General features: G+C 44.0%; 1 pseudogene; it reads left to right on the top strand.

The window, feature by feature from the left end:
- Window positions 1-1,690: 1,690 nt before the first annotated feature.
- On the top strand, window positions 1,691-17,795 carry LOC129854833 (tripartite motif-containing protein 16-like; annotated as a pseudogene).
- The last annotated feature ends 4,601 nt before the right edge of the window (window positions 17,796-22,396 follow it).

Below are 22,396 nucleotides of genomic sequence, written 5' to 3'. Positions count from 1 at the left end.
TAGTTAGAGAGGGAGGGAGGGGGTAGAGGTTAGAGTGATTTAGAGAGGGAGGGAGGGGGTAGAGGTTAGAGTGATTTAGAGAGGGAGGGAGGGGGTAGAGGTTAGAGTGATTTAGAGAGGGAGGGAGGGGGTAGAGGTTAGAGTGATTTAGAGAGGGAGGGAGGGGGTAGAGGTTAGAGTTATTTAGAGAGGGAGGGAGGGGGTAGAGGTTAGAGTTATTTGGAGAGGGAGGGAGGGGGTAGAGGTTAGAGTGATTTAGAGAGGGAGGGAGGGGGTAGAGGTTAGATTGATTTAGAGAGGGAGGGAGGGGTAGAGGTTAGAGGTAGTTAGAGAGGGAGGGAGGGGGTAGAGGTTAGAGTAAGTTAGAGAGGGAGGGAGGGGGTAGAGGTTAGAGGTAGTTAGAGAGGGAGGGAGGGGGTAGAGGTTAGAGTGATTTAGAGAGGGAGGGAGGGGGTAGAGGTTAGAGTTAGTTAGAGAGGGAGGGAGGGGGTAGAGGTTAGAGTGATTTAGAGAGGGAGGGAGGGGGTAGAGGTTAGAGTTAGTTAGAGAGGGAGGGAGGGGGTAGAGGTTAGAGTTATTTAGAGAGGGAGGGAGGGGGTAGAGGTTAGAGTGATTTAGAGAGGGAGGGGGTAGAGGTTAGAGTTAGTTAGAGAGGGAGGGAGGGGGTAGAGGTTAGAGTGATTTAGAGAGGGAGGGAGGGGGTAGAGGTTAGAGTTATTTGGAGAGGGAGGGAGGGGGTAGAGGTTAGAGTTAGTTAGAGAGGGATGGGGTAGAGGTCATCAAGATTGTGGACCTTCCTCTCTATGGGTCCTATGTCACATGACTATACTATTGATCCGCTGGACAAATACAGCTTGATATTGTTGTGGAAATTCAGTACTGAGAGAGACTTGGTCATTTCATCAACTACCATTTTATTTCAAATAGATTAATTATTACAATAATGAAGCCGTCAATCCAACAGTCTTGACTGTCGGACCGAGTGCTAGAATCATACAGAGAATAGCGGGTCTTTATATACCAAACCTAACACTGCTTCAACCATGGCTGCCCCCCATGTAGATTGGACACTATAACCCACCCTGTGTTCATCCTGATGTTTATCTGCATGGGGAGGTTATTCTACTCCTTCAGGCTACGTTTCCCAGATGAAAGGATGAGAAAAAACACTGACATGTTAGTTCTATTCTTTCAGGCTATCTCTATCTCGAGTCACTCACACAATCTGATCTATAGAATGCAGGCTCAGTCAGACCGGAGACATTTGTCTCACATGCATCACTAATCATAGACTGGAATCTGACTGTTTGGTTAATATCATCAAGACATTAATCAATTGTCAGCTTCAAGCGATCTCTATTAAAACCCATGTTCTCTACACCCAGACTATCTCTATTATAACCCATGTCCTCTACACCCAGACTATCTCTATTATAACCCATGTCCTCTACACCCAGAATATCTCTATTAAAACCAATGTCCTCTACACCCAGACTATCTCTATTAAAACCCAGACTATCTGCAGGAAGATAGAGTGGACACAATAAACCTCAGCCTTAGCAGGCCAGTCTTACTCTAGATAATTATATCATTGTTTACTATTAATTTCAGATTTTTCTATCACAATTCCTCTCTATGGGCCCTATGTCACATTACTATACTATTGATCTACTGGACTAATACAGCTTGATAGCTCATTGAAGAGTGATTCTCCACAGAGGCAGCTGGGGATGAGTCAGCAGAAGGTCCAGCAGAGATTCCAGGAGAGAGAGAAGGAGCTGAAGGAGCTCCAACAGGCTGTGGAGTCTTTCAAGGTGAGTCTTGTTGACCAGAGGAGACATACCATTTCACTTCTCTCCTCCAGTCCAATCCTACTGACCCTACTGCTGGGAACAGGCTGTCTAGACCCCTTTCAGACAATAGACTGCTTAATGTAACCAACGGGATATGAACCTAGGTCTACTGTGGGAGAAACCAACATCTTGACCGTTACACCAAGAGGACAGTCCCCATTGGGCCAACACTGATTTTGAAGTCGCAAGCGGGCCTACCTCATCACATAACCATGACTGACTCGTGTCCCCTATACATTAACTTGGAGCTCTCTCTCTCTCTGTCAAAAGGGTTATATTGGCATGGGAAACAGATGTTTACATTGGTCAGGATCTGCTTCTTGATTTGGCCTTGGGAACAGGACACCATTGAAAGGAGTGATTTCTGGGATTGTGTTAAGTGTGGAGGTGGAGCAAGTTGAAGACTCCTGGTGTTTGTGATGCCTGCCGTTTGGTACGACACAGATCCGGTGGTGAGTGTGGTCAAACAGTGGAGTCACTGTCAGTCCTTTTGAGTTTTGAGTCTTTACCCGACAAAGTCATGTTAGGATATATCAGTTATCCTGTTAGAGTCTTTGTGTTGAATCCACTGAGCTGTTTCAGGTGCAACGTTTATGGTCAAGTTGCAGCAGTTTGTAGGAGGGAGATTCCAAGATGTGGGAAGTGTGCAGGAGGTCATGGGATAGAGGATTGTGTCGTTTTGGTTTATAAAGTTGTGTGTCAACTGTAGGGATGCCCATGTTGCTGGGGATCAGAAGTGTCCGGTGAGAGAGAGGCAGGTTGAGGTGGATAGAGTCAGAGTAGTGCAGAAGGTGTTGTATGCTGAGGCAGTGAAGAAAGTAGAGGAGGATGGGTCAAGGGTGAGGGATCCTGAGAGGATCCCTGTGAGTAGTAGATCTGTGCAGCACAGAGGGATAGGCCAACGAGTGATATATGCTTCAGTAAGGTTAGCTTCTTAGCGTTCATAGAAATGGTTATCAACTGTACCACAGAAATGGAACCTAAATCACAGGAAATAGATGTTGTGGTGACAGCTACAGAGAAGTATTTGGTCATATGAGATTTGATTTCAGAAGAGTTCCAGGGTGTGTTGAGTGGTGGTGTCCCGTCCTTCCAGGTCGTTGGCATGGTGCAGGAGCATATAGGGTCAAAGCAGTTGAGTGGGGTAGTGGGTTTTTAATGAGTGTAGGGTTTTTAATGAGTGTAGGGTTTGTTGGAAGAGTGTTTTTTAGTATTGTTATTTTTAATTCAATAAAATGTTCCTTTTCCCATTTTGTATCACAAAGTGAAGTAGATTGATATTATAGCTCAGTTTTGGGAGGTAATGCAACATATTGGATTCCAATCGCCGTTAAACTCCAAAGAACAAGAAACGTTATATTATGTCTATGTACAGTGTTTTAATTATGTCTCTCTTTCTCTCTCATTCCATCACTTTCGTGGTAGTTGGTTGTGTGGGTCTCTGATTATGAATGGGGTGCTGACAGGCAATTGTTGATCTCCAAACAGTACCTGACAATAAACACACACAAAGGTCTAGACAGGTAGAACCGCCTGGTTTTTGGCATTGCATCATCCCCAGCCATTTGGCAACGAACTATTGACCAGATTTATAAGGAATCCCAGGAACCCAGTGCATCTTTATGACAAAGATCATAAAATGGCGCACAGACAAATAGCACCTGGCTAACCTGTAAGAGGTAAAATATATATATATTATTTCACCTTTATTTAACAAGGTAGGCCAGTTGAGAACACGTTCTCATTTACAACTGCGACCTGGCCAAGATAAAGCAAAGCAGATTGAGATAAAACTGTTCAGTTTGAGTGTTTCTTCCTGCTCATTCCAGTCTCTAGCTGCATCAAACTGAAAAGAGGAGTGACCCAGGGATGTGTGTGCTTTGGGGACCTTAACAGAATGTGACTTGCAGAAAGGGTGTTGTATGTGGAAGATGAGGTCTGCAATAGATATATCAGATAGGGGGGTGTGAAGCCTAAGAGGGTTTTATAAATAAGCATCAACCAGTGGATCTTGCGATGGGTATACAGAGGTGACCAGTTTACAGAGGAGTATAAAGTGCAGTGATGTGTCCTATAAGGAGCGTTGGTGGCAAATCTCATGGCCGACTGGTAAAGAACATCTAGCCGCTCGAGAGCACCCTTACCTGCCGATCTATAAATGGCATCTCCGTAATCTAGCATGGGTAGGATGGTCAGCTGAATCAGGGTTAGTTTGGCACCTGAGGTAAAAGAGGAGCGATTACGATAGAGGAAACCAAGTCTAGATTTAACTTTAGCCTGCAGCTTTGATATGTGCTGAGAGAAGGACAGTGTACCGTCTAGCCATACTCCCAAGTACTTGTATGAGGAGACTACCTCAATCTCTAAACCCCCAGAGGTAGTAATAACACCTGTGGGGAGAGGGGCATTCTTCTTACCAAACCACATGACCTTTGTTTTGAAGGTGTTCCAAACAAGGTGAAGAGAAAGCTTGTTGGACAATAAGAAAGCTTTGTTGTAGAGCGTTGAACACAAAATCCGGGGAGGGACCAGCTGAGTATAAGACTGTCATCTGCATATAAATGGATGAAAGAGCTTCCTTCTGCATGAGCTATGTTGTTGATGTAAATTGAGAAGAGCATGTGGCCTACGACTCAGGGGGCAGAGGATGGGTCTAGCTCTGATACGGGGCAGGCTACTGGAGGGAGTACCAGGAGGGAAGAGAGTAGGGCAGGGCCAATTGGTGGTGTGCAGGCTGTGGTGAAAGACTGGGGGAGGGGTGAGGGCTGGTGGAAGTGAGGCAGTTTGCAGCTGGGCAACATGAGCAGAGGCAGGTTGCTGTAGTAACGGAGACTCCAGTGGGTAAGGGCTTGGTGGGCTCATCCCAGGAAATATTGCCTGTCATTGCGGAAGAGGCACTGATCAGGGAGGAAGTCCAGGGGGGCAGATGGAGGAGGAAGGTGCTTTGCTCATTGAATAGGAAGGGGGGGCACGAGGGAAGCCTGATGGGCGGGCAACTTCTGTTGTGGGGGAGATGAGGGACCCTGATGGGTGGGTAACTTCTGTTGTGGGGGAGATGAGGGACCCTGATGGGTGGGTAACTTCTGTTGTGGGGGAGATGAGGGAGTCTGATTGGTGGGTACTTCTGTTGTGGGGGAGATGAGGGAGCCTGATGGGTGGGTAACTTCTGTTGTGGGGAGATGAGGGACCCTGATTGGTGGGTACTTCTGTTGTGGAGAGATGAGGCAGCGGGCTGTGGAGTTGTACTCTGATTTATAGAGGGCAGAACTCTGTGATCCTGGGTGTTTTCAGGTTCTGCTCACAGACCTTTCCAAACTCTATCTGTCACAGAGAAATCAAATTGACATTTCCCTGGCCTTTCACAAACTCTCAGCTGCCGTCTATGACAGTCTGCCTGTGCATTTTATAAAAAGTTCAGGGAATTATTGGACAGGACTTGTTTTGCGTGTTGCGTGAGTGCGTCGGGGTGGATGAGCTGCTGCTAAGCGGTAGACGGGCGGCTTTGACTCTCCTGCCCAAAAAAGGAGACCAACTGTACTGTGTACCAGGACGCTCAATCATAATCAGGAGAAAGTCTTTGATAGGGTGGACCATAAATATCTGTTCAATGTGTTGTTTTGGTTGTGGAGAGAATTTTGTGGCTGTGTTCAGATGTTATATGCTGGGGCTTCATGTATGGTCAAGGTGGGGGGAGGGCTCAGTAGGCCAGTCTGGGTAGGGCGGGGCATTCACCAGGGATGCCCTCTGTCGGGGCAGCTATACACTCTTGTTATTGAGCCATTTCTGAGCCTGCTACGCAGGAGGCTACAGGGAGTGTGGGAGCCATGCACAGGGTTGGGGACAGGCATAGCAGTGTCAGCATACGCTGATGACGTCTGTGTTGGTTAGGGATGAGCAGGACCAACGGGCCCTGGAGAATAGTTTGAGGGTGTACGAGGTTGGCGTCTTCAGCTTAGTTAAACTGGGGCAAGAGTGATGCTCTGTTATGTGGGGCATGGAGGAACTGGGCACCTCCACAGCTTCCAGGGGGGTCGCAGTGAGTGACTCAAGATCCTTGGTGTGTCTCTGGGCTCGGAGGGGTGCGTTAGGAAGAACTGGGAAGGAGTGTCACAAGTGGTTGTGTCGAGGCTGACGACGTGGAAGTGGCTCCTCTCCCAAGTGTCATACAGAGGGAGGGTGCTGATCATCAACAAATTGGCAGAATCCTCCCTATGGCAGAAACTGGCCATTCTCAACCCCCCGGTTGTCTTCTTGTGGACCTGCAGAGCTTTCCACACCTGGATTGTGCAACATTTGCCCAATTTTCTTTTCAAAATTCTTCAAGCTCTGTCAAATTGGTTGTTGATCATTACTAGACACCAATTTTCAGGTCAAGCACATTTAAGTCAAAACTGCAACTCAACCACTCAGGAACATTCAAGGTCTTCTTGGTAAGCAAAAAGCAACTCCAGTCTAGATTTGGACTTGTGATTTGGGTTATTGTCCTGGTGAAAGGTTAACTCATCTCCCAGTGTCTGGTGGAAAGCAGACTGAACCAGGTTTTCCACTAGGATTATGCCTGTGCTTAGCTCCATTCTGTTTATTTTGTTATCCTGAAAATCTCCCCAGTCCTTAACGATAACTAGCATACCCAGAACACCCATAACGCTGGTTGATGCTTATTTATAAAATCCTCCTAGACCAAACTCCCCCCTATGTGAGATACCTACTGCAGCCCTCATCCTCCACATACAACACCCGTTCTGCCAGTCACATTCTGTTAAAGGTCCCCAAAGCACACACATCCCTGGGTCGCTCTTCTTTTCAGTTTGCTGCATCTAGCGACTGGAACGAGCTGCAACAAACACTCAAACTGGACAGTTTTATCTCCATTGAAAGACTCAATCATTGACACTCTTACCGACAGTTGTGGTGCTTCGTGTGATGTATTGTTGTCTCTACCTTCTTGCTCTTTGTGCTGTTGTTTGTGCCTAATAATGTTTGTACCATGTCTTGTGCGGCTACCATGTTGTGCTGTTGCCATCTTGTGTTGCTATCATGTTGTTGTCATGTTGTGTTGCTACCATGCTGAGTTGTCATGTGTTGCTGCCTTGCTATGTTGTTGTCTTAGGTATCTCTTTATGTAGTGTTGTGTTGTCTATATATTATTTAATTAGGTTTATTCCCAGGCCACCGTCCCCGCAGGAGGCCTTTTGCCTTTTGGTAGGCAGTCCGTCATTATGAACACGAATTTGTTGTTAACTGACTTGCCAAGTTAAATAAAGATTAAATATAAAAAATGTATGATGCAGCCACCACTATGCTTAAAAATATGGAGAGTGGTGCTTAGTAATGTGTTGTATTGGATTTGCCCCAAACATAACACTTTATTTTCAGGAAAAAAAGTAAATTGCATTGCCACAGTACCAGGATGTTATCTCTGGATTTGAATCTGAATTTAGAGAATTGAGTTTGAAAACTGAATCTGAATCCATCTGAGAAGTTGAATATATGAAACTTTGATCAACTTGAAATGACAGTTTGTAAACTTGATACAGACAATGAATACAATATCAACAACAACTAAAATGCTCCATAAACCTGGTGTGATTGGAGCACAATCTTCAACTTAATATCCAACCTATTTGGCATGGTTCATCTTTATCAGTAGCAGGGAAATGCCATTCACTCAATAAAGACCAGGGGGGGATTATTTAGACTGAAGGGCCACATCAGGATTTTAGAAACGCAATGGAGGGCCACACATATTATTTATGAACCGATTTGCAGGCCAAAAAAAGGACAGTTATTTCCAAATATATATTATATAGTATTTTATATTGTATATTACATATTATATAATATATTATATATTATATTATATTGTATATATATTGTATACATTTAATCTGATCCGTCCTACAGGCCACATTTAATCTGATCCGTCCTACGGGCTGTATTTTGCCCACTCCTGATCAAGACCAAGCTAAATTAGAAATGGTGGTTTGGTGCTAGACTCAAAGATGAGACTCTGCTGTGCTCCACAACTAAAGCTGCCTAACCAGTATACCATCTATATACTGTATGGCTCTGGGACACATCTATATACTGTATGGCTCTGGGACACATCTATATACTGTATGGCTCTGGGACACATCTATATACTGTATGGCTCTGGGACACATCTATATACTGTATGGCTCTGGGACACATCTATATACTGTATGGCTCTGGGACACATCGATATACTGTATGGCTCTGGGACACATCTATATACTGTATGGCTCTGGGACACATCTATATACTGTATGGCTCTGGGACACATCTATATACTGTATGGCTCTGGGACACATCTATATACTGCATGGCTCTGGGACACATCTATATACTGCATGGCTCTGGGACACATCTATATACTGTATGGCTCTGGGACACATCGATATACTGTATGGCTCTGGGACACATCTATATACTGTATGGCTCTGGGACACATCTATATACTGTATGGCTCTGGGACACATCTATATACTGTATGGCTCTGGGACACATCTATATACTGTATGGCTCTGGGACACATCTATATACTGTATGGCTCTGGGACACATCTATATACTGTATGGCTCTGGGACACATCAATGGACAAAAGTTTTGAGAATGACACTAATATTAATTTACACAAAGTTTGCTGCTTCAGTGTCTTTAGATATTTTTGTCAGATGTTACAATGGAATACTGAAATGGGCCGACCAACCAGTGCTCCCGCACATTGGCTAACCGGGCTATCTGCATTGTGTCCCACCACCCACCACCCGCCAACCCCTCTTTTACGCTACGGCTACTCTCTGTTCATCATATATGCATAGTCACTTTCACCATATCTACATGTACATACTAACTCAATCAGACTGACTAACCGGTGTCTGTATGTAGCCTCGCTACTTTTATAGCCTCGCTACTGTATATAGCCTGTCTTTTTACTGTTGTTTAATTTCTTTACTTACCTATTGTTCACATAATACCTTTTTTTGCACTATTGGTTAGTAAGCATTTCACTGTAAGGTCTACTACACCTGTTGTATTTGGCGCACGTGACAAATATACTTTGATTTGAAGTATAATTACAAGCATTTCATAAGTGTTAAAGGCTTTTATTGACGATTACATGAAGTTGATGCAGAAACAATATTTGCAGTGTTGACCCTTCTTTTTCAAGACCTCTGCAATCCGCCCTGGCATGCTGTCAATTAACTTCAGGGCCACATCCTGACTGATGGCAGCCCATTCTTGCATAATCAATGCTTGGAGTTTGTCAGAATTTGTGGGGTTTTGTTTGTCCACCTGCCTCTTGAGGATTGACCACAAGTTCTCAATGGGATTAAGGTCTGGGGAGTTTCCCGACCATGGACCCAAAATGTCAATGTTTTGTTCCCCGAACCACTTAATTATCACTTTTGCCTTATTGCTAGGTGGTCCATCATGCTGGAAAAGGCATTGTTCGTCACCAAACTGTTCCTGGATGGTTGGGAGAAGTTGCTCTCGGAGGATGTATTGGTACCATTCTTTATTCATGGCTGTTTTCTTAGGCAAAGTTGTGAGTGAGCCCATCCCTTGGCTGAGAAGCAACCCCACACATGAATGGTCTCAGGATGCTTTACTGTTGGCATGACACAGGACTGATGGGAGCGCTCACCTTGTCTTCTCCGGACGAGCTTTTTTCCGGATGCACCAAACAATCGGAAAGGGGATTCATCAGAGAAAATGACTTTACCCCAGACCAGAACAACTTGTTGGTGACTGTCTCATAAACAAAGAATTAAAGATACAGTAGGAACTAAGGCTGTTTGAATATGAGATCATTCAAATTAAATTGATCCACTGCAGAACAAATATGAAAACAAACCTTGATTATGTTAACACAGATTCTCCAAATGTACCACCATTTTCTAAAGTCAAACACTATTATCATTCTGAATGCCCTTTAATGAGTCCAAAGTTCAGTCTCAACTCATTGAAACATTTACACCGAATGTTAAAACTATAATCATTCACATAGCAACAAATCAATATCATATTGTAAAGGGACAATCAAGATTGTGGACCTTCCTCTCTATGGGTCCTATGTCACATGATTATACTATTGATCTGCTGGACAAATACAGCTTGATAGTGTTGTGGAAAATCAGTACTGAGAGAGACTTGGTCATTTCATCAACTACCATCTTTATTTAAAATAGATGAATTATTACAATAATGAAGCTGTCAATCCAACAGTCTTGACTGTCGGACCGAGTGCTTGAATCATACAGAGAATAGCGGGTCTTTATGTACCAAACCTAACACTGCTTCAACCATGGCTGCCCCCCATGTAGATTGGACACTATAACCCACCCTATGTTCATCCTGATGTTTATCTGCATGGGGAGGTTATTCTACTCCTTCATGCTACGTTTCCCAGATGAAAGGATGAGAACAAACACTGACATGTTAGTTCTATTCTTCCAGGCTATCTCTATCTCGAGTCACTCACACAATCTGATCTATAGAATGCAGGCTCAGTCAGACCGGAGACATTTGTCTCACATGCATCACTAATCATAGACTGGAATGTGGCTGTTTGGTTAATATCATCAAGACATTAATCAATTGTCAGCTTCAAGCGATCTCTATTAAAACCCATGTCCTCTACACCCAGACTATCTCTATTATAACCCATGTCCTCTACACCCAGACTATCTCTATTAAAACCCATGTCCTCTACACCCAGACTATCTCTATTATAACCCATGTCCTCTACACCCAGACTATCTCTAGTAAAACCCATGTCCTCTACACCCAGACTATCTCTAGTAAAACCCATGTCCTCTACACCCAGACTATCTCTAGTAAAACCCATGTCCTCTACACCCAGACTATCTCTGTTAAAACCCATGTCCTCTACACCCAGACTATCTCTAATAAAACCCATGTCCTCTACACTCAGACTATCTCTATTAAAACCAATGTCCTCTACACCCAGACTATCTCTATTATAACCCATGTCCTCTACATCCAGACTATCTGTAGTATAACCCATGTCCTCTACACCCAGACTATCTCTAGTAAAACCCATGTCCTCTACACCCAGACTATCTCTAGTAAAACCCATGTCCTCTACACCCAGACTATCTCTGTTAAAACCCATGTCCTCTACACCCAGACTATCTCTAATAAAACCCATGTCCTCTACACTCAGACTATCTCTATTAAAACCAATGTCCTCTACACCCAGACTATCTCTATTATAACCCATGTCCTCTACACCCAGACTATCTCTATTATAACCCATGTCCTCTACACCCAGACTATCTGTAGTATAACCCATGTCCTCTACATCCAGACTATCTGTAGTATAACCCATGTCCTCTACACCCAGACGATCTCTAGTAAAACCCATGTCCTCTACACCCAGACTATCTCTAGTAAAACCCATGTCCTCTACACCCAGACTATCTCTATTATAACCCATGTCCTCTACACCCAGACTATCTCTAGTAAAACCCATGTCCTCTACACCCAGACTATCTCTAGTAAAACCCATGTCCTCTACACCCAGACTATCTCTAGTAAAACCCATGTCCTCTACATCCAGACCATCTCTATTAAAACCCATGTCCTCTACACCCAGACTATCTCTGTTAAAACCCATGTCCTCTACACCCAGACTATCTCTAATAAAACCCATGTCCTCTACACTCAGACTATCTCTATTAAAACCAATGTCCTCTACACCCAGACTATCTCTATTATAACCCATGTCCTCTACACCCAGACTATCTCTATTATAACCCATGTCCTCTACACCCAGACTATCTGTAGTATAACCCATGTCCTCTACATCCAGACTATCTGTAGTATAACCCATGTCCTCTACACCCAGACGATCTCTAGTAAAACCCATGTCCTCTACACCCAGACTATCTCTAGTAAAACCCATGTCCTCTACACCCAGACTATCTCTATTATAACCCATGTCCGCTACACCCAGACTATCTCTAGTAAAACCCATGTCCTCTACACCCAGACTATCTCTAGTAAAACCCATGTCCTCTACACCCAGACTATCTCTATTATAACCCATGTCCTCTACACCCAGACTATCTGTAGTAAAACCCAGACTAGCTCCAGGAAGATAGAGTGGACACAATAAACCTCAGCCTTAGCAGGCCAGTCTTACTCTTAAAAAATTATATCATTGTTTACTATTAATTTCTGATTGTTCTATCACAATTCTTCTCTATGGGCCCTACGTCACATTACTATACTATTGATCTACTGTACTACTACAGCTTGATAGCTCATTGAAGAGTGATTCTCCACAGAGGCAGCTGGGGATGAGTCCGCAGAAGGTCCAGCAGAGATTCCAGGAGAGAGAGAAGGAGCTGAAGGAGCTCCAACAGGCTGTGGAGTCTTTCAAGGTGAGTCTTGTTGACCAGAGGAGACACACCATTTCACTTCTCTCCTCCAATCAGAGAGAGAGAGACAGGGGCCCCTCTCCAATACCACTGACCCCACTGTTGGGAACAGGCTGTCTGGACCCCTTTCAGAGAATAGACTGCTTAATGTAACTGACGGGATATGAACCCAGGTCTACTGCAGGAGAAACCAACATCTTGACCGTTACACCTAGAGGACAGTCCCCATTGGGCCGACACTGATTTTGAAGTCGCAAGCGGGCCTACCTCATCACATAACCATGATTAACCATGACTAACTCATGTCCCCTATACATTAACATGGAGCTCTCTCGCTCTCTCTGTCAAATGGGTTATATTGGCATGGGAAACAGATGTTTACACTGGTCAGGATCTGTTTCTGGCTTTGGTCTTGGGAACAGGACACCATTGAAAGGAGTGATTTCTGGGGTAGTGTTAAGTGTGGAGGTGGAGCAATTGAAGTTGAAGACTCCTGGTGTTTGTGATACCCGCCGTTTGGTACGACGCAGACCCGGTGGTGAGCGTGGTGAAAAAGAGGAGTCACTGTCAGTCCTTTTGAGTTTTGAGTCTTTACCCGACAAAGTCATGTTAGGATATATCAGTTATCCTGTTAGAGTCTTTGTGTTGAATCCACTGAGCTGTTTCAGGTGCAACGTTTATGGTCAAGTTGCAGCAGTTTGTAGGAGGGAGATTCCAAGATGTGGGAAGTGTGCAGGACGTCATGGGATAGAGGATTGTGTCGTTTTGGTTTATAAAGTTGTGTGTCAACTGTAGGGATGCCCATGTTGCTGGGGATCAGAAGTGTCCGGTGAGAGAGAGGCAGGTTGAGGTGGATAGAGTCAGAGTAGTGCAGAAGGTGTTGTATGCTGAGGCAGTGAAGAAAGTAGAGGAGGATGGGTCAGGGGTGAGGGATCCTGAGAGGATCTCTGTGAGTAGTAGATCTCTGCCAGCAGAGGGATAGGCCAACGAGTGATATATGCTTCAGTAAGGTTAGCTTCTTAGCGTTCATAGAAATGGTTATCAACAGTACCACAGAAATGGAACGTAAATCACAGGAAATAGATGTTGTGGTGGCAGCTGCAGAGAAGTATTTGGTCATACGAGATTTGACTTCAGAAGAGTTTCAGGGTGTGTTGAGTGGTGGTGTCCCGTCCTCCCAGGCCGTTGGCATGGTGCAGGAGCAGATAGGGTCAATGTAGTGGAATGGGGTAGTGGGTTTTTAATGAGTGTAGGGTTTGTTGAAAGGCTGTTTTTGTTGTTGTATTATGTATTTTTAATTAAAATGTTCCTTTCCCCTTTTCCCATTGTGTATCACAAAGTATCATGGTTTTATATTATAGTCCAGTTGGGGGCGATAATACAACATATTGGATGCCAACCTCCGTTAAACTCCAAAGAAGAAGAAACCTTATATTATGTCTATGTACAGTGTTGTAATGATGTCCCTCTCTCTCTCATTCCATCACTTTTGCTGTAGTTGGTTGTGTGGGTCTCTGGTTATGAATGGGGTGCTGACATACAATCGTTGATGGATATTCATAGAGCTCTGATCAGGACGACAATTGATTATGGGTGTATAGTTTATGGAACAGCGGCAAAGACTTGTCTTCAGAAGCTGGACAGAATCCAGTATATAGCTTTAAGGATATGTATTGGTGCATTTAAATCAACATCTGTATGTGTCTTACTAGTGGAGGCAGGTGAGATGCCTTTGGATATACGGCGTAATAAATTGTCATTATCTTATTGGGTTGAAAGGCTGTGAGGTTGAGCATCCCACTGCTACTGTTCTAGATGACTGTTGGGAATATACTAGTAGACAAGGCTGTGGTTTTGGTTGGACAGTTGCAAAGCTTGCTGATCAGAGTGGTTTGAGGGAGTTGGAGGTTGGCCCTTCTGTGGTGATAGGGGATGTTCCTCCATGGTTACTCCCAGATCCTGTTGTTGATCTAACCTTGGTAGAGAATAGGAAAGATTGGTCAGAAGTCAGTGATGAAGGGAAACTGGTTGACAGTTGAACTGTTGGTGATAATAGTTGTCCTCCAGTGGGTGGAGGACGTACAACCTGTTAGAATTATAGTATGCTCAGATTCTCTGTTTGTATTGAATAGTTTATCATCTGGTAAATCGAATAGGAGTGACCTACTATTGGAGGTATTAATGTTATTATGGAGAATTGAGAGAATGGGTGTAGTAGTGAGATTCTGCTGGGTCCCAGCACATTCAGGTGTGGAAGGGAATGAAATTGTAGACCAGTTAGCTAAAAGAGCTTTGAAACAAGATATAACTTATATAAAATATATAATTACCTTGTCAGCTCAGATTCAATCCAGCAACCTTTTGGTGCCGCCCTTTCACAGATGCCTAGTTTCCGTTTACATGTAAGTCATTTAGCAGAGGCAGGTTGCCGTAGTAACGGAGACTCCAGTGGGAAAAGGCTTGGAGGGCTCATCCCAGGAAATATGACCTGTTACTGGGGAGGAGGCACTGATCAGGGAGGAAGTTCAGGGGGGCAGACTGGGGAGGAGGAGGACGGTACTGTGCCAACGGAGGAGGAAGGGGGTGAGTCTGCGGTGGAAGAGGCCTTGTTTTCAGACGGCTCATTGGATCCAGAGCTGACAGCCAGTCAGGCAGAGGGCCCAGTATGTATCTGGGCTCGGAGGGGTGGGTTAGGAAGTTCTGGGAAGGAGTATCACAAGTGGTGGTGTCGAGGCTGACAAAGTGGAAGTGGCTCCTCTCCCAAGTGTCACACAGAGGGAGGGTGCTGATCATCAACAACTTGGCAGAATCCTCCCTATGGCAGAAACTGGCCATTCTCAACCCCCCAGTGGTCTGCTTGTGGAACTACAGAGCAACTTAGTTAATTATTATCTGGTCGGGGCGTCACCGGCTGAGGGTGTCGGTGATGTACCTGCTTGTCCAGGAGGGGGGACAAGGCCTGGTGGACCTGGAGAGCAGGTTGGCAGTGTTCTGGATCAAAGTGGTGCAGAGGCTACTGTACATACTGTCTCTCTCTGTCTCTCTCTCTCTCTCTCTACAGCGCTCTGCACAGTCAGCAGTGGAAGGCAGTGATCAGATCTTTACTGAGCTGATCCGCTCCATTGAGAGAAGGCGCTCTGAGGTGAAGGAACTGATCAGAGCCCAAGAGAAGGCTCAAGTGAGTCAAGCTGAAGGACTCCTGGAGCAACTGAAGCAGGAGATAGCTGAGCTGAGGAAGAGAAGCACTGAGCTGGAGCAGCTCTCACACACAGAGGATCACATCCATTTCCTTCAGGTAACTAAACTGCCTTGTTACATGTGATATGAAATTAACTTAATGTGAAACTATTCATCTCAATCATTATGTTGTCCCACGCCTCTTTCCGTCCCTCCCCCGCTCTGTCCGTCCCTCCCCCCCTCTGACCGCCCCTCTCCCCCCCCGTCTCTCTCTCCCCCCTCTCTCTCTCCCCCGTCCCTCTCTCCCCCTCTCTGTCCGTCCCTCTCTCCCCCTCTCTCCCCATCCCTCTCTCTCTCCCTCTCTCTCTCCCTCTCTCTCTCCCTCTCTCTGTCCGTCCCTCTCCCCTCTCTCTGTCCGTCCCTCTCTCCCTCTCTCTGTCCGTCCCTCTCTCCCTCTCTCTGTCCGTCCCTCTCTGTCCCTCTCGCTCTCTGTCCCTCTCTCTCGCTCTCTGTCCCCCTCTCTCTCTCTCTCTCTCTCTCCAGAGTTATCAGTCTGTCTCCAGTATCAGTGTATCTTCAGACTTACCCAGCATCGTTGTCCGTCCTCTTCAGTACTTTGGAGATGTGAGTAAGACTGTGTCTGAACTGAGAGAGAAACTAGAAGACTTCCTTAAAGGAGAATGGACCAAGATCTCCACTACAGGTGTGTTGAAAATAATAACAACATCTACTTTATACCATTGAAAGTTCCCTACTAGTCATATACATGTGGAATATGGTATGATGATAACATTCCCTCTCTCTGTCAATGTGTTTGTGTGTCTGTAGTGAATATAGTGGATGTTGTACTGCCTCCAGAGCCCAAGACCAGAGAACAGTTGTTACAATGTGAGTCTCTTTATCGTGAAGTAACTAACAGTCTCTTTTTACTGACACTCCTAACAATCCCTCTCGAAATATATAGCAATAGTAGATCTAATCAAAGACTGGGTATCTATCTGACTCCTCATATTTCTCTGATTTGATCTCTGCTGTACTCTAATCAAAGACAGGGTAGATACAGTATCTGACTTAACTTATTGTTCTAACTCCCCTCATTGGTCTCTGCTCTGCTCTTCTCCCAGATTCCTGTCAGCTCACACTGGACCCAAACACAGCACACACACACCTCTCTCTGTCTGAAGGGAACAGAAAGGTGACCTATACAGGCCAAGTCCAACCATATCCTGACTATCCAGACAGATTCACCAACAACTACCAGGTTCTGTGTAGAGAGGGTCTGTCTGGATGCTGTTACTGGGAGGTGGAGTGGAGTAGTTATGTTATTACAGCAGTCTCATATAAAGACATCAGCAGAACAGAGACAGATAATATATTTGGATACAATGACAAGTCCTGGAGTTTACAATACTATAGAGGTGGTTATTGGTTCAGACACAAAAATGTTGAGACTAAAGTATCAGGCCCTCAGTCCTCCAGAGTAGGAGTGTACCTGGATCACAAAGGCAGGTACTCTGTCCTTCTACAGTGTCTCTGACACAATGACCCTCCTCCACAGAGTCCAGACCACATTCACTCAGTCCCTCTATCCTGGGTTTTATGTCTATGGTACTGCTGAGCTGGTTAAACTGTAGTAGGGTCCACATAGATACTAGTCATGCTGGTGCAGTCTATAGCTGAGCTGGTTAAAGTGTAGTAGGGTCCCCATAGATTCTAGTCATGCTGGTGTAGTCTATAGCTGAGCTGGTTAAACTGTAGTAGGGTCCACATAGATACTAGTCATGATGGTGTAGTCTATAGCTGAGCTGGTTAAACTGTGGTAGGGTTCACATAGATACTAGTCATGCTGGTGTAGTCTATAGCCGAGCTGGTTAAACTGTAGTAGGGTCCACATAGATACTAGTCATGCTGGTGTTGTCTATAGCTGAGCTGGTTAAACTGTAGTAGGGTCCACATAGATACTAGTCATGCTGGTGTTGTCTATAGCTGAGCTGGTTAAACTGTAGTAGGGTCCACATAGATACTAGTCATGCTGGTGTAGTCTATAGCTGAGCTGGTTAAACTGTAGTTGGGTCCACATAGATACTAGTCATGCTGGTGTTGTCTATAGCTGAGCTGGTTAAACTGTAGTAGGGTTCACATAGATACTAGTCATGCTGGTGTAGTCTATAGCTGAGCTGGTTAAACTGTAGTAGGGTCCACATAGATACTAGTCATGCTGGTGTAGTCTATAGCTGAGCTGGTTAAACTGTAGTAGGGTCCACATAGATACTAGTCATGCTGGTGTAGTCTATAGCTGAGCTGGTTAAACTAAATGTGTCATCTTTCATCCTCCCATACTGCTCAGTCAAGCAACATTAAACCTGTCCAGCAGGTGGTGATATTGACCAGACAATAAAACCAGCAGATATATTGACTTGCCACTCAGTATATCAGTAATGTTCAAAATAGTACTTTAATATCATTGGAGATTGATGGTCTTTTTAATCCACTATCCAGAGTCAGGAACAGATGAAGTTAGGTCTGCTACTGTTCAGTGATTAAATATGATTTATGGTGATGGGAAATAAAAAATACAACACTAAACGTCATCTAGTATTAGTTTTCCTTTGTTATTTATTCCAAGGTGTGTCTTTAACTTGTAAATGGATTGTGGGGAGGTGAGCTAGTGGTGTGGCTGATAGAATAGAATGAAAAGGGAGGAGGGGAGGAAGAGGGGAGGAGTGAAGGGCTGTTAAAGAAACCAGATGAGGAAGAGAAAGATGTTCAGGGGAATTACTGATTCTGTTCCAAATGGTTCCCTATTCCCTATGTAGTGCACTACAGTGCTTATGACCAGGTCTAAAGTAGTGTTCTAGATGGGGAATAGGGTGTAGATTTATTACAATATCATGCTTTAGTGTTTGGCACAAAAAAATTGGAGATCTCCACCCTCCCACTTCATGTCTGTCATCCCCCAGTTCTGTTAGGACTTTCTCTCATTGAACTGGGTCTCATTCTAAATGGTGACGTTGTTTTGATAGTTCATACTGGACTTTACTATGGACTTTACTACTTTACTACTATGACTTAACTGCATATAGTATCTGTACTGATAGTCCATACTGGGCTTTACTACGGTTCTACATACAGTATCTGTATTGATAGTCCACACTGGGCTTTACTATGGTTCTACATACAGTATCTGTATTGATAGTCCATACTGGACTTTACTACGGTTCTACATACAGTATCTGTATTGATAGTCCACACTGGGCTTTACTATGGTTCTACATACAATAACTGTATTGATAGTCCATACTGGACTTTACTATGGTTCTACATACATTATCTGTATTGATAGTCCATACTGGGCTTTACTATGGTTCTACATACAGTATCGGTATTGATAGTCCATACTGGTCTTTACTATGGTTCTACATACAGTATCTGTATTGATAGTCCATACTGGACTATACTATGGTTCTACGTACAGTATCTGTATTGATAGTCCATACTGGACTATACTATGGTTCTACGTACAGTATCTGTATTGATAGTCCATACTGGTCTTTACTATGGTTCTACATGAATGTTACAGGAATGTTACACTTCAGGAGAAGGAGAGATAGTTGACCTTCATCAGTAGTTGTTGTCGGGTTTCATCTGTCAAAAGGTTCATCACACCTGGTGACTTAGGATTTATAATGGTCGTTACTGTGGGGTCACCGTGATCTGATTACTGTGGGGTCACCGTGATCTGATTACTGTGGGGTCACCGTGATCTGATTACTGTGGGGTCACCGTGATCTGATTACTGTGGGGTCACCGTGATCTGATTACTGTGGGGTCACCGTGATCTGATTACTGATGACCCTCATCTACAGAGTAGGAGTGTACCTGGACCACAAGGCAGGTACTCTGTCCTTCTACAGTGTCTCTGACACAATGACCCTCCTCCACAGGTTTGGGATTGGTACAAAATCACATCTCTAAATAAGGACCAGTAGATACAGATCAACTATTTCAGATATTCCACTAGGTCTATGATCTGGTTAGACTCCCCTTTTTTATTGTAATAAATACATTGTTTAGACAGCACATTGTAATTAGACTGGTTCCAGATCAGTTAGTGCTCTTGATAAACAGATGGCATGACAGCACATTCTAATTAGACTGGTCCCAGATCGGTTAGTGCTCTTGATAAACAGATGGCATGATTGCACATTGTAATTAGCCTGGTCCCAGATCAGTTAGTGCTATTGATAAACAGATGGCATGATAGCACATTCTAATTAGACTGGTCCCAGATCAGTTAGTGCTCTTGTTAATCAATGTGATCTTTCAAAATAAAAGTCATCATCATGACATTAGAAATGCTCTATTATTGAATTGATTGACACAATGAATCAGTTGTTCACAGTAATCTATTTACCAGTATATCCATTTAGACAAATATATGACACATAATACATTCCCACATCATATCCATGTAGACAGTACATAATACACTCCCACATCATATCCATGTAGACTAATAGACAGTACATAATACACTCCCACATCATGTCCATGTAGACTAATAGACAGTACGAAGCACACTCCCACATCATATCCATGTAGACTAATAGACAGTACATAATACACTCCCACATCATGTCCATGTAGACTAATAGACAGTACATAACACACTCCCACATCATATCCATGTAGACTAATAGACAGTACATAATACACTCCCACATCATGTCCATGTAGACTAATAGACAGTACGAAGCACACTCCCACATCATATCCATGTAGACTAATAGACAATACATAACACACTCCCACATCATATCCATGTAGACTAATAGACAGTACATAATACACTCCCACATCATATCCATGTAGACTAATAGACAGTGCATAATACACTCCCACATCATATCCATGTAGACTAATAGACAGTACATAATACACTCCCACATCATATCCATGTAGACTAATAGACAGTGCATAATACACTCCCACATCATATCCATGTACACTAATAGACAGTATATAATACACTCCCACATCATATCCATGTAGACTAATAGACAGTACATAATACACTCCCACATCATATCCATGTAGACTAATATACAGTACATAATACACTCCCACATCATATCCATGTAGACTAATAGACAGTACATAATACACTCCCACATCATATCCATGTACACTAATAGACACATAACACACTCCCACATCATATCCATGTAGACTAATAGACAGTACATAACACACTCCCACATCATATCCATGTAGACTAATAGACACATAACACACTCCCACATCATATCCATGTAGACTAATAGACAGTACATAACACACTCCCACATCATATCCATGTAGACTAATAGACAGTACATAACACACTCCCACATCATATCCATGTAGTCTAATAGACAGTACATAATACACTCCCACATCATATCCATGTACACTAATAGACAGTATATAATACACTCCCACATCATATCCATGTAGACTAATAGACAGTACATAATACACTCCCACAGCATATCCATGTAGACTAATAGACAGTACATAACACACTCCCACATCATATCCATGTAGTCTAATAGACAGTACATAATACACTCCCACATCATATCCATGTAGACTAATAGACAGTATATAATACACTCCCACATCATATCCATGTAGTCTAATAGACAGTACATAATACACTCCCACATTATATTTCAGTAGGAAGAAACACAAAGGTTTAAGTCTCTGATCATCTAAAGTGACTGTCTAAAACTGACTGTCAATGAACACAATCCACAGCACAGACATCAATAAACCAAGAGGAACTCCAGCGCTACAGAGGACAAAGGTCGTGTAGAGGTCACAACACTGTTTCTATGGAGACTGTTGTGGAGGAGCGTTTCATGGTGTGGTAGAATCACAGGCAGGTCTTGTACTGCAGGAGCTTTTCTGTCAGAAGGCTGCTTCCTACTCCTCTACTCTGCACCACACTCAGTTCTAGGTACCTGGGACACAGGGAAGACTGCTAGGGTGGATCTGTCTCAACACTGTCATCTGTCTCAATACTGTTACCTGTCTCAGTACTGTCACCTGTCTCAATACTGTCACCTGTCTCAATACTGTCACCTGTCTCAATACTGTCACCTGTCTCAATACTGTCACCTGTCTCAATACTGTCACCTGTCTCAGTACTGTCACCTGTCTCAGTACTGTCACCTGTCTCAGTACTGTCACCTGTCTCAGTACTGTCACCTGTCTCAAAACCGTCACCTGTCTCAATACCGTCACCTGTCTCAGTACCGTCACCTGTCTCAGTACCGTCACCTGTCTCAGTACCGTCACCTGTCTCAATATCGTCACCTGTCTCAATACCGTCACCTGTCTCAGTACCGTCACCTGTCTCAGTACCGTCACCTGTCTCAGTACCGTCACCTGTCTCAATACTGTCACCTGTCTCAGTACTGTCACCTGTCTCAGTACTGTCACCTGTCTCAGTACTGTCACCTGTCTAAATACTGTCACCTGTCTCAAAACCGTCACCTGTCTCAATACCGTCACCTGTCTCAGTACCGTCACCTGTCTCAGTACCGTCACCTGTCTCAGTACCGTCACCTGTCTCAATACCGTCACCTGTCTCAATACCGTCACCTGTCTCAATACTGTCACCTGTCTCAGTACCGTCACCTGTCTCAGTACCGTCACCTGTCTCAGTCCTGTCACCTGTCTCAATACCGTCACCTGTCTCAATACCGTCACCTGTCTCAATACCGTCACCTGTCTCAATACTGTCACCTGTCTCAGTACTGTCACCTGTCTCAATACTGTCACCTGTCTCAATACTGTCACCTGTTTCAATACTGTCACCTGTCTCAATACTGTCACCTGTCTCAATACTGTCACCTGTCTCAATGATGTCACCTGTCTCAGTACTGTCAC

The sequence above is a fragment of the Salvelinus fontinalis genome, chromosome 5 (genome assembly GCF_029448725.1).
Source record: "Salvelinus fontinalis isolate EN_2023a chromosome 5, ASM2944872v1, whole genome shotgun sequence".
NCBI lineage: Eukaryota > Metazoa > Chordata > Actinopteri > Salmoniformes > Salmonidae > Salvelinus > Salvelinus fontinalis.
Note: the sequence above shows the minus strand (reverse complement) of the source record. Positions and strands in the feature narration are given on the sequence as shown.